Raw genomic sequence first — 8,380 nt, forward strand, 5'->3', positions numbered from 1 at the left:
GTCTGTTGTCCCACAGTTTGTTGTGATCCACATAGTCAAAGGCTTTGGCATAGTCAATAAAGCAGAAGTAGATGTTTTTCTGGAATTCTCTTGCTTTTTTGATGATCCAACAGATGTTGGCAATTAGATTTCTGGTTTCTCTCCCTTTTCTAAATCTAGCTTGAACATCTGGAAGTTCACGGTTCACGTATTGCTGAAGCCTGGCTTGGAGAATTTTGAGCATTGCTTTACTAGCGTGTGAGATGAGTGCAATTGTGCGGTAGTTTGAGCATTCTTTGGCATTGCCTTTCTTTGGGATTGGAATGAAAACTGACCCTTTCCAGTCCTATGGCCACCTCTCAGTTTTCCCAATTTGCTGGCATATTGAGTGCAGCACTTTCACAGCATCATCTTTTAGGATTTGAAATAGCTCAATTGGAATTTGATCACCTCCACTAGCTTTGTTCATAGTGATGCTTCCTAAGGCCCACTTGACTTCACATTCCAGGATGTCTGGCTCTAGGTGAGTGATCAACCATGGTGATTATCTGGGTCGTGAAGCTCTTTTTTGTATAGTTCTTCTGTGTATTCTTGCCACCTCTTCTTTATATCTTCTGCTTCTGTTAGGTCCATACAATTTCTGTCCTTTATTGTGCCCATCTTTGCATGAAATATTCCCTTGGTATATCTAATTTTCTTGACGAGATCTCTAAGTCTTTCCCATTCTATTGTTTTATCTCTTTCTTTGCATTGATCACTGAGAAAAGCTTTCTTATCTCTCCTTGATATTCTTTGGAACTCTGCGTTCAAATGAATATATCTTTCCTTTTCTCCTTTGCCTTTCACTTCTCTTCTTTTCTCAGCTATTTGTAAGGCCTCCTTAGACAACCATTTTGCCTTTTGCATTTCTTTTTCTTGGGATGGTCTTGACCACTGCCTCCTGAACAATGGCACGAACCTTCGTCCATAGTTCTTCAGGCACTCTGTCTATCAGATCTAATCCTTTCAATCTGTACTTCCACTGTAAGGGATTGATTTAGGTCATACCTGAATGGCCTAGTGGTTTTCCCTACTTTCTTCAATTTAAGTCTGAATTTGGCAATAAGGAGTTCACAATCTGAGCCACAGTCAGCTCCCTGTCTTGTTTTTGCTGACTGTATAGAACTTCTCCACCTTTGGCTGCAAAGAATATAATCAATCTGATTTCGGTATTGACCATCTGGTGATGTCCATGTGTAGAGTTGTCTCTTGTGTTGTTGGAAGAGGGTGTTTGCTATGACCAGTGTGTTCTCTTGGCAAAACTCTGTTAGCCTTTGCCCTGCTTCATTTTGTACTCCAAGGCCAAACTTGTCTATTACTCCAGGTATCTCTTGACTTCCTACTTTTGTATTCCAATTCCCTATGATGAAAAGGACATCTTTTTTTGTGTTAGTTCTAGAAGGTCTTGTTGGTCTTCATAGAATCGTTCAACTTCAGCTTCTTCAGCATCAGTAGTTGTGGCATAGACTTGAATTACTGTAATATTGAATGGTTTGCCTTGGAAACGATCCAAGATCATTCTGTCGTTTTTGAGATTGCACCCAAGTACTGCACGTTGGACTCTTGTTGACTGTGATGGCTACTCCATTTCTTCTAAGGGATTCTTGCCCACAGTAATAGATATAATGGCCACCCAAATTAAATTCGCCCATTCTTGTCCATTTTAGTTCACTGATTCCTAAAATGTTGATGTTCACTCTTGCCATCTCTTGTTTGACCACTTCCAATTTACCTTGACTCATGGACCTAACATTCCAGGTTCCTATGTAATGTTGTTCTTTATAGCATCAGACTTATTACCATCACCAGTCATATCTACAACTGGGCATTGTTTCTGCTTTGGCTCAGCCTCTCCATTCCTTTGTAGCTGTTTCTCTGCTCTTCTCTAGTAGCATATTAGGCGCCTATTGACATGGGGAGTTCATCTTTCAGTGTCATATCTTTTTTCTTTTCCATAATGTTCCTGGGGTTCTCAAGGCAAGAATATGAAGTGGTTTGCTATTTCCTGCTCCAGTGAACAACGTTTGTCAGAACTCTCCACCATGACCTGTCTATCTTGGTGGCCCCACATGGCTTGGCTCATAGTTTCATTGAGTTAGACAAGGCTGTGATCCATGTGACCAGTTTGGTTCATTTTCTGTGGTTTTAATTTTCATTCTGTCTGCCCTCTGATGGATGAAGATGAGATGCTTGTGGAAACCTCCTGATGGCAGGGACTGGCCATGGGAAAACTGGGTATTGCTCTGGTGGGCAAGACCATGCTCAGTAAATCTTTAATCCAATTTTGTGCTGATGGATGAAGCTGTGTTCCCTGTCTGGGAACACAGCTCTGGCCTCAGGTCAAACTACAGACAGTGATTTCTAGATTCTTGCTATTATACAAAAGTTAGATCTTTTTAAAGGAATGACAGAGAAAAAGAGGTGCCAGGAATGTGTAGGGGACATCAAAAAGGGGGAAAGGGCTGTTGATGAGGAAGGTAGAAAAAGTGTTCCTAAATACCCCCACCCTCACTTCTGTAAAAGCAGAAAAATATAGGTGCTGCAAAAATAGTAACAGAGTTTGAGAGGGTTAACAGAGGCCTTACAGATCAAAGCCACTGAACCCAGAACCAGAAGATCTGTCTTAGTATGGGGACCCCAGCCCACCATCAGCATGCTGCTTAGCTCCTGTGCAACCTGGTGCTCTCACCAAGGTCCAGGGATCCCCACCTGCCACACAGGATCATAGGAACCTGGAGAGCAGCTAAAACACTGAACATCAAAAGGATTGTTCTGGCTGCCAAACCTGCCATCCAGGAGGAGTTGTTAAATTACTTCAGGAACAATTTCACTGTTTCTTGGAGCAATGGGGTGACAGGAGAGAAAGAGAGATTGTGCAACCCATGGAATAATCCAGAACTGAAACAGGGAGGCATATAGCCCTCTCCTCTGACAGCTGACCCAGGGAGGCTGAGCTCCAGTGGCTTTACCTGAGGCTGGCCAGGACCTCTGTCCTACAGTGTCTAGGAAACTGCCTTTGGGATAAATTCTAGAATTGGCAAATCTCTGCTCTGAAATCTCTGGACATCCCTGGTGGCTCACTGGTAAAGAATCTGCCTGCAATGCAGGAGGCCCAGGTTCGATACCTGGGGAAGATCCCCTGGAGGAGGGAATGGCAACCCAATCCAGTATTCTTGCCTGAAGAATCCCATGGGCAGATGAACCTGTTAGGCTACAGACTATGGGGTCACAAGAGAGTCAGGCACGACTTAGAGACTAAACAGCAACTGCTCCGAAACCTTTGCTTCCAGTCCTCTAGGCGCTGGCCTTGCCACACCCTTTCCATGATCTGCTAACAGGAAAGTGAGGTTAGTGAACCCTGGGGATTTACAGCGCAGACAAAAAAGCTCTCATTGAGTACCATATTTTTTTTTAAGTAGTGAAGTTATTTGTAAAAATACATGCATAATTCACATAACTCTGTAAGCAATTCACTTTTCTCTTTCTGTAGAAAATAAGCTTCATACCATCAAATCAGACTACTGTGAGACTTTACCTTTTCCCTGGCTTGCTACGCCACACAAAAAGGAGCCTGGGGGTAGGGAGGAGGGAGTTAGAAGGTCCTGGGTAATTTTCCTTCTTTAGGTCCTCTTCCTTCTCCTCCTTTCTCTCCTCTTGCTAGAATACTTACTGTGTTTTAAAAACTTTTTAGATTGTAATAAAAATATATTCAAACTGCTTTTAGTTTTTAATTAAATAAATACATTCAGGCTAACAGAAAAGTTGCCAAAATAGTACCCCAAATCCCATGTATGTTTCATTTCCCTAAATGTGAACATTTCACTACTTTTGCTTTGTTGTTTTTTCTCCCTCCCTTATCCCAACTCCCTGGACACACAAAAGCACTTATTCTTTTTTTCTGGGCATCATTTGAGAATAGGTTACTTACTCATGAGGCTTCCCTGGTGGCTCAGTAGTAAAGAATCTGCCTGCAAATGCAGGAGACACGGGTTTGATCCCTGAGTTGGGGAGATCCCCTGGAGAAGGTAATGGCAACCCACTCCAGTATTCCTACCTGGAGAATTCCATGGATAGAGGAGCCTGGTGGGCTACAGACCATGGGGTTGCAAAGAGCTGGATACGACCATACAACAACAATAATTTATACCCCCTGATCATCAAGGCTGTATATTGTTACACTGCTGATTTAACTTATATGCAGAGTACATCATGAGAAACGCTGGGCTGGAGGAAGCACAAGCTGGAATCAAGATTGCTGGGAGAAATATCAATAAGCTCAGATATACAGACAACACCACCCTTATGGCAGAAAGTGAAGAAGAACTAAAGAGCCTCTTGATGAAAGTGAAAGAGGAGAGTGAAGAAAGTTATCTTAAAACTCAACATTCAGAAAACTAAGATCATGGCATCTGGTCGCATCCCTTCATGGCAAATAGATGGGATGGAAATCTGTCACAATGGAAACAGTGACAGACTTTATTTTTGGGGGCTCCAAAATCACTGCAGATTGCAGCCATGAAATTAAAAGACGCTTACTCCTTGGAAGGAAAGTTATGACCAACCTAGCTGCTGCTGCTGCTAAGTCGCCTCAGTCGTTTCCAACTCTGTGCGACCCCATAGACGGCAGCCCACCAGGCTCGCTCGTTCCTGGGATTCTCCAGGCAAGAACACTAGAGTGGGTTGCCATATCTTTCTCCAATGTATGAAAGTGAAAAGTGAAAGTGAAGTTGCTCAGTTGTGTCCGACTCTTAACGACCCCATGGACTGCAGCCTACCAGGCTCCTCCGTCCATGGGATTTTCCAGGCAAGAGTACTGGAGTGAGTTGCCATTGCCTTCTCTGAACCTAGAGAGCATATTAAAAAGCAGAGACGTTACTTTGCCAACAAAGGTCTGTCTAGTCAAGGCTATGGTTTTTCCAGTAGTCATGTATGGATGTGAGAGTTGGACTACAAAGAAAGCTGAGCGCTGAAGAATTGATGCTTTTGAACTGTGGTGTTGGAGAAGACTCTTGAGAGTCCCTTGGACAGCAAGGAGATCCAACCAGTCCATCCTGAAGGAATTCAATCCTGAGAGTTCATTGGAAGGATTGATGTTGAAGCTGAAACTCCAATACTTTGGCCACCTGATGCAAAGAGCTGACTCATTTGAAAAGACCCTGATGCTGGGAAAGATTGAAAGCAGGGGGAGAAGGGGACAACAGAGGTTGAGATGGTTGGATGGCATCACTGACTCAATGGACATGAATTTGGGTCAACTCCAGGAGTTGGTGATGGACAGGGAGGGAGGCCTGGTGTGCTGCAGTCTATGGGGTCACAAAGATTGGATACGACTGAGCGACTGAACTGAACTGATCCATAACCCTTAAGACTTACTTCGATGTATATTTTGTAATTAGAATGTACTCTTCCATGACCACAGTTAGCACGTTCAGGAAACCTGACCTCGTCTGCATTCTAATTTTGTCAGTTTTTCCCTTAGCGTTCTTTACAGCACATTTTCATTTATAGTACATTTTTCTATCTAGTATTTTTCCTATCCCAGTGCAGGATTGTGTGTTACATTTGCTTTCCAGTCTCTTTCGGCTGCTTTAGTCTGGAACTCTTGCTCAGTCTTTCTTTAGCTTTTCAGACATTGACTTTTTTTTTTTTTTTTTAATGTGTGCTATTTATGTTACAGAATGTTTCTCAATTTAGGAATGCCCTATTTTCCTCCTTATTATAGTCAAATCTGGCTGGAACATTATGTAAGAGAGTGTGTGTCCTTCTCAGGATGTTGCATCTGGAGGCAAGTTATATCTATTTGCCCTTCATCGGAGATGATAATTTGTCTCCAGGTCTGGGTGTCAAGGTGTTGTCCAGTTTCTCCACTGTGTTAATTATTTTACCCTTTGGAATCAATAATCTGTGGGGGCACGTTAAGATCATGCAGATATCCTGATCCTCTTCAAACTCTCTACCTTGTATTTAGAATCCGTGCTATATTTAGAATCCATGATGGTCCCTACATAGACCAACATTCACTGTGATAGTTGCAAAATAATGGTTTTACCATTCTACCACTCCCTACAGTAGAATGCCAATATTGGTTGGTATTCTTCTGTAGGGAAGGGCATTCCCTCCTCCTATTTGCCTGCTTGCCATTCTGTCCATCCATCCACCCATCCATCTATCCATCATATATTGGTTGATCTATTTTATCAGTATAAACTCATGGATTTCTATTCAATTTATTAAACTCTAGTACTATTTAATATATTTTAATGCTCAGTTGTTTGGGATGACTTCAGGTTGGTTCCTGTATTCTTTTGATATGTTTTCACTATGTTTTGTGTGCTCCCTTACTCTGTGGCACAGTAAGATACTCCAGTCTCACGGTGTTCCTTCCTTAACCCAGCCCTAGAATCATCCACTTCTCCGAGGAGCCCCAGTTCCATTTAGGTGAGAAGACAAAAATCTGGGCACTAAGTGTGCTCACGGTTTTGGGGGTATCATTGCTCCTAGGCTCTGTCAGTGGATTGACCTAAGGGAGGTTTGTATATAAACAAAAATTGATTGATAATTTCTAAAATTATACACATACATATTCTAGAAACCATGAGTTCATCTTGGTACTCTGATTGTTTCCCAACAAGAATTCTTCTTTTCCTTTTTTCCCTTTCCCACATTTTATTTTCCTTCTTCCATGGTTGGGACACTGGTTCTCAACAATGTCAACATGTTTATCATGTTACTTATTTGCTGAGACCTACAATAGTTTTGGATTTTCAGGCTCAACCACTGTGAAAAACAAACTTACTAGAAACAATTCAGGGTTGGTTTGCAGTTGTTTTGTCTTTAGCCTAAAGGTGCATAATCAAACTGCTGCATTCAGAGTTACTTGGATCAGTTCTCCCCCTCGCCATCTTCAGGGGGGTTATGTCACTCATTTGAAATACAGTGGGGTTTATTTATTTCTATTTGTCTTTAGTTTTATTCCCTCTACCCTCAGCTGCTTAATTTTATTTTTTGAACACATACAACATTATCATGCTTCCAATGGGTAAAACTGTTCAAAAAGATATACTCAAGAGAAGTATTCCTTTAACCCATATCCTTTCCATCTTTCCCCTCTTTCCCTTTCCCTTTTAGGTTTCATTACTTCTTTTTCTGTACATAAAAAAAGGTAGATACATATATATTTTCTGCCCCCCCACCATTTCTTTTATTTTGCTTTTTTTACTTGACTGTATATTATGGAAATTATTCCATGTTAGTTTAGGAAGGTCTTCCTCATTCCTTTGTACTGCGTCAGAATATTCCGTTGTGTTGATGTACCATAGTCCAAACATCACCTATGTTTTGGTCACTTACACAGTAGTTCCAAGTATTTTGCAATTGTAAAAAATACTGCACTAAGTAACTATGTACATTTTTTTTTTTTCAAATTATTCAGTATGTAACTTCAGGGCAAATTCCTAGTAGTGAAAATTGTTATATCAAAAGATAAATGTGTATGTAATTTTGTTGTTCAGTTCTTGTCATTTGCCAAGTTGTGTCTGACTCTGTAATTTTGGTAGATACTGTCAAATTCCTTTCTCAAAAGATTACACTATTTTGTGTTCTCACCAGAAATGTTTGAGAGGGTTATTTCCTTAGACTCATTAACATGTGTTGTCAAGGTCTGGAATTGTTAACTAGTATTTTTCTTATTAGTCAAGTCAAATGTCTTTTCATGTATTTAAGGGTCATTTTTATATCAGTTGATTCTCTGTATGTGACTTTTATTTTTCTGTAAAATGTTTGGTCTCTTTTTCTTCTATTTAAAAACATATATTAAGGATATTAGTCCTTTAATTGTGATATATGTTATAAACACTTTCTTCTAAATTTATTTATCTTTTCATCTTGCTTTTGGTCTATGTACAGATTTTATATTTATGTAGTTAAATGTATCAGTCTTTTCTTTTATGGCATATGGATTTTGAGTCATTAATAGAAAGTCTTTCCCTATAGTCAGATTACATAGGAATTCATCTATTTATCTTCTACCATTTGAAAAGTTTATTTACAATTAACATCTCATATTTTCAAATACTTTTATTGAAGTCTAATTTATGTATAGTAAAATATTTATCAAATTGCCAACATCTGCTGGATCATCGAAAAAGCAAAAGAGTTCCAGAAAAACATCACTTCTGCTTTATTGACTATGCCAAAGCCTTTGACTGTGTGGACCATAATACTGTGAAAAATTCTGAAAGAAATGGGAATACCAGACCACTTGACCTGCCTCTTGAGAAACCTGTATGCAAGTCAGGAAGCAACAGTTAGAACTGGACATGGAACAACAGACTGGTTCCAAATAGGAAAAGGAGTACGTCAA

Source organism: Bison bison, unplaced genomic scaffold, assembly GCF_000754665.1.
Source record: "Bison bison bison isolate TAMUID 2011002044 unplaced genomic scaffold, Bison_UMD1.0 scf7180017864066, whole genome shotgun sequence".
NCBI classification, from domain to species: domain Eukaryota; kingdom Metazoa; phylum Chordata; class Mammalia; order Artiodactyla; family Bovidae; genus Bison; species Bison bison.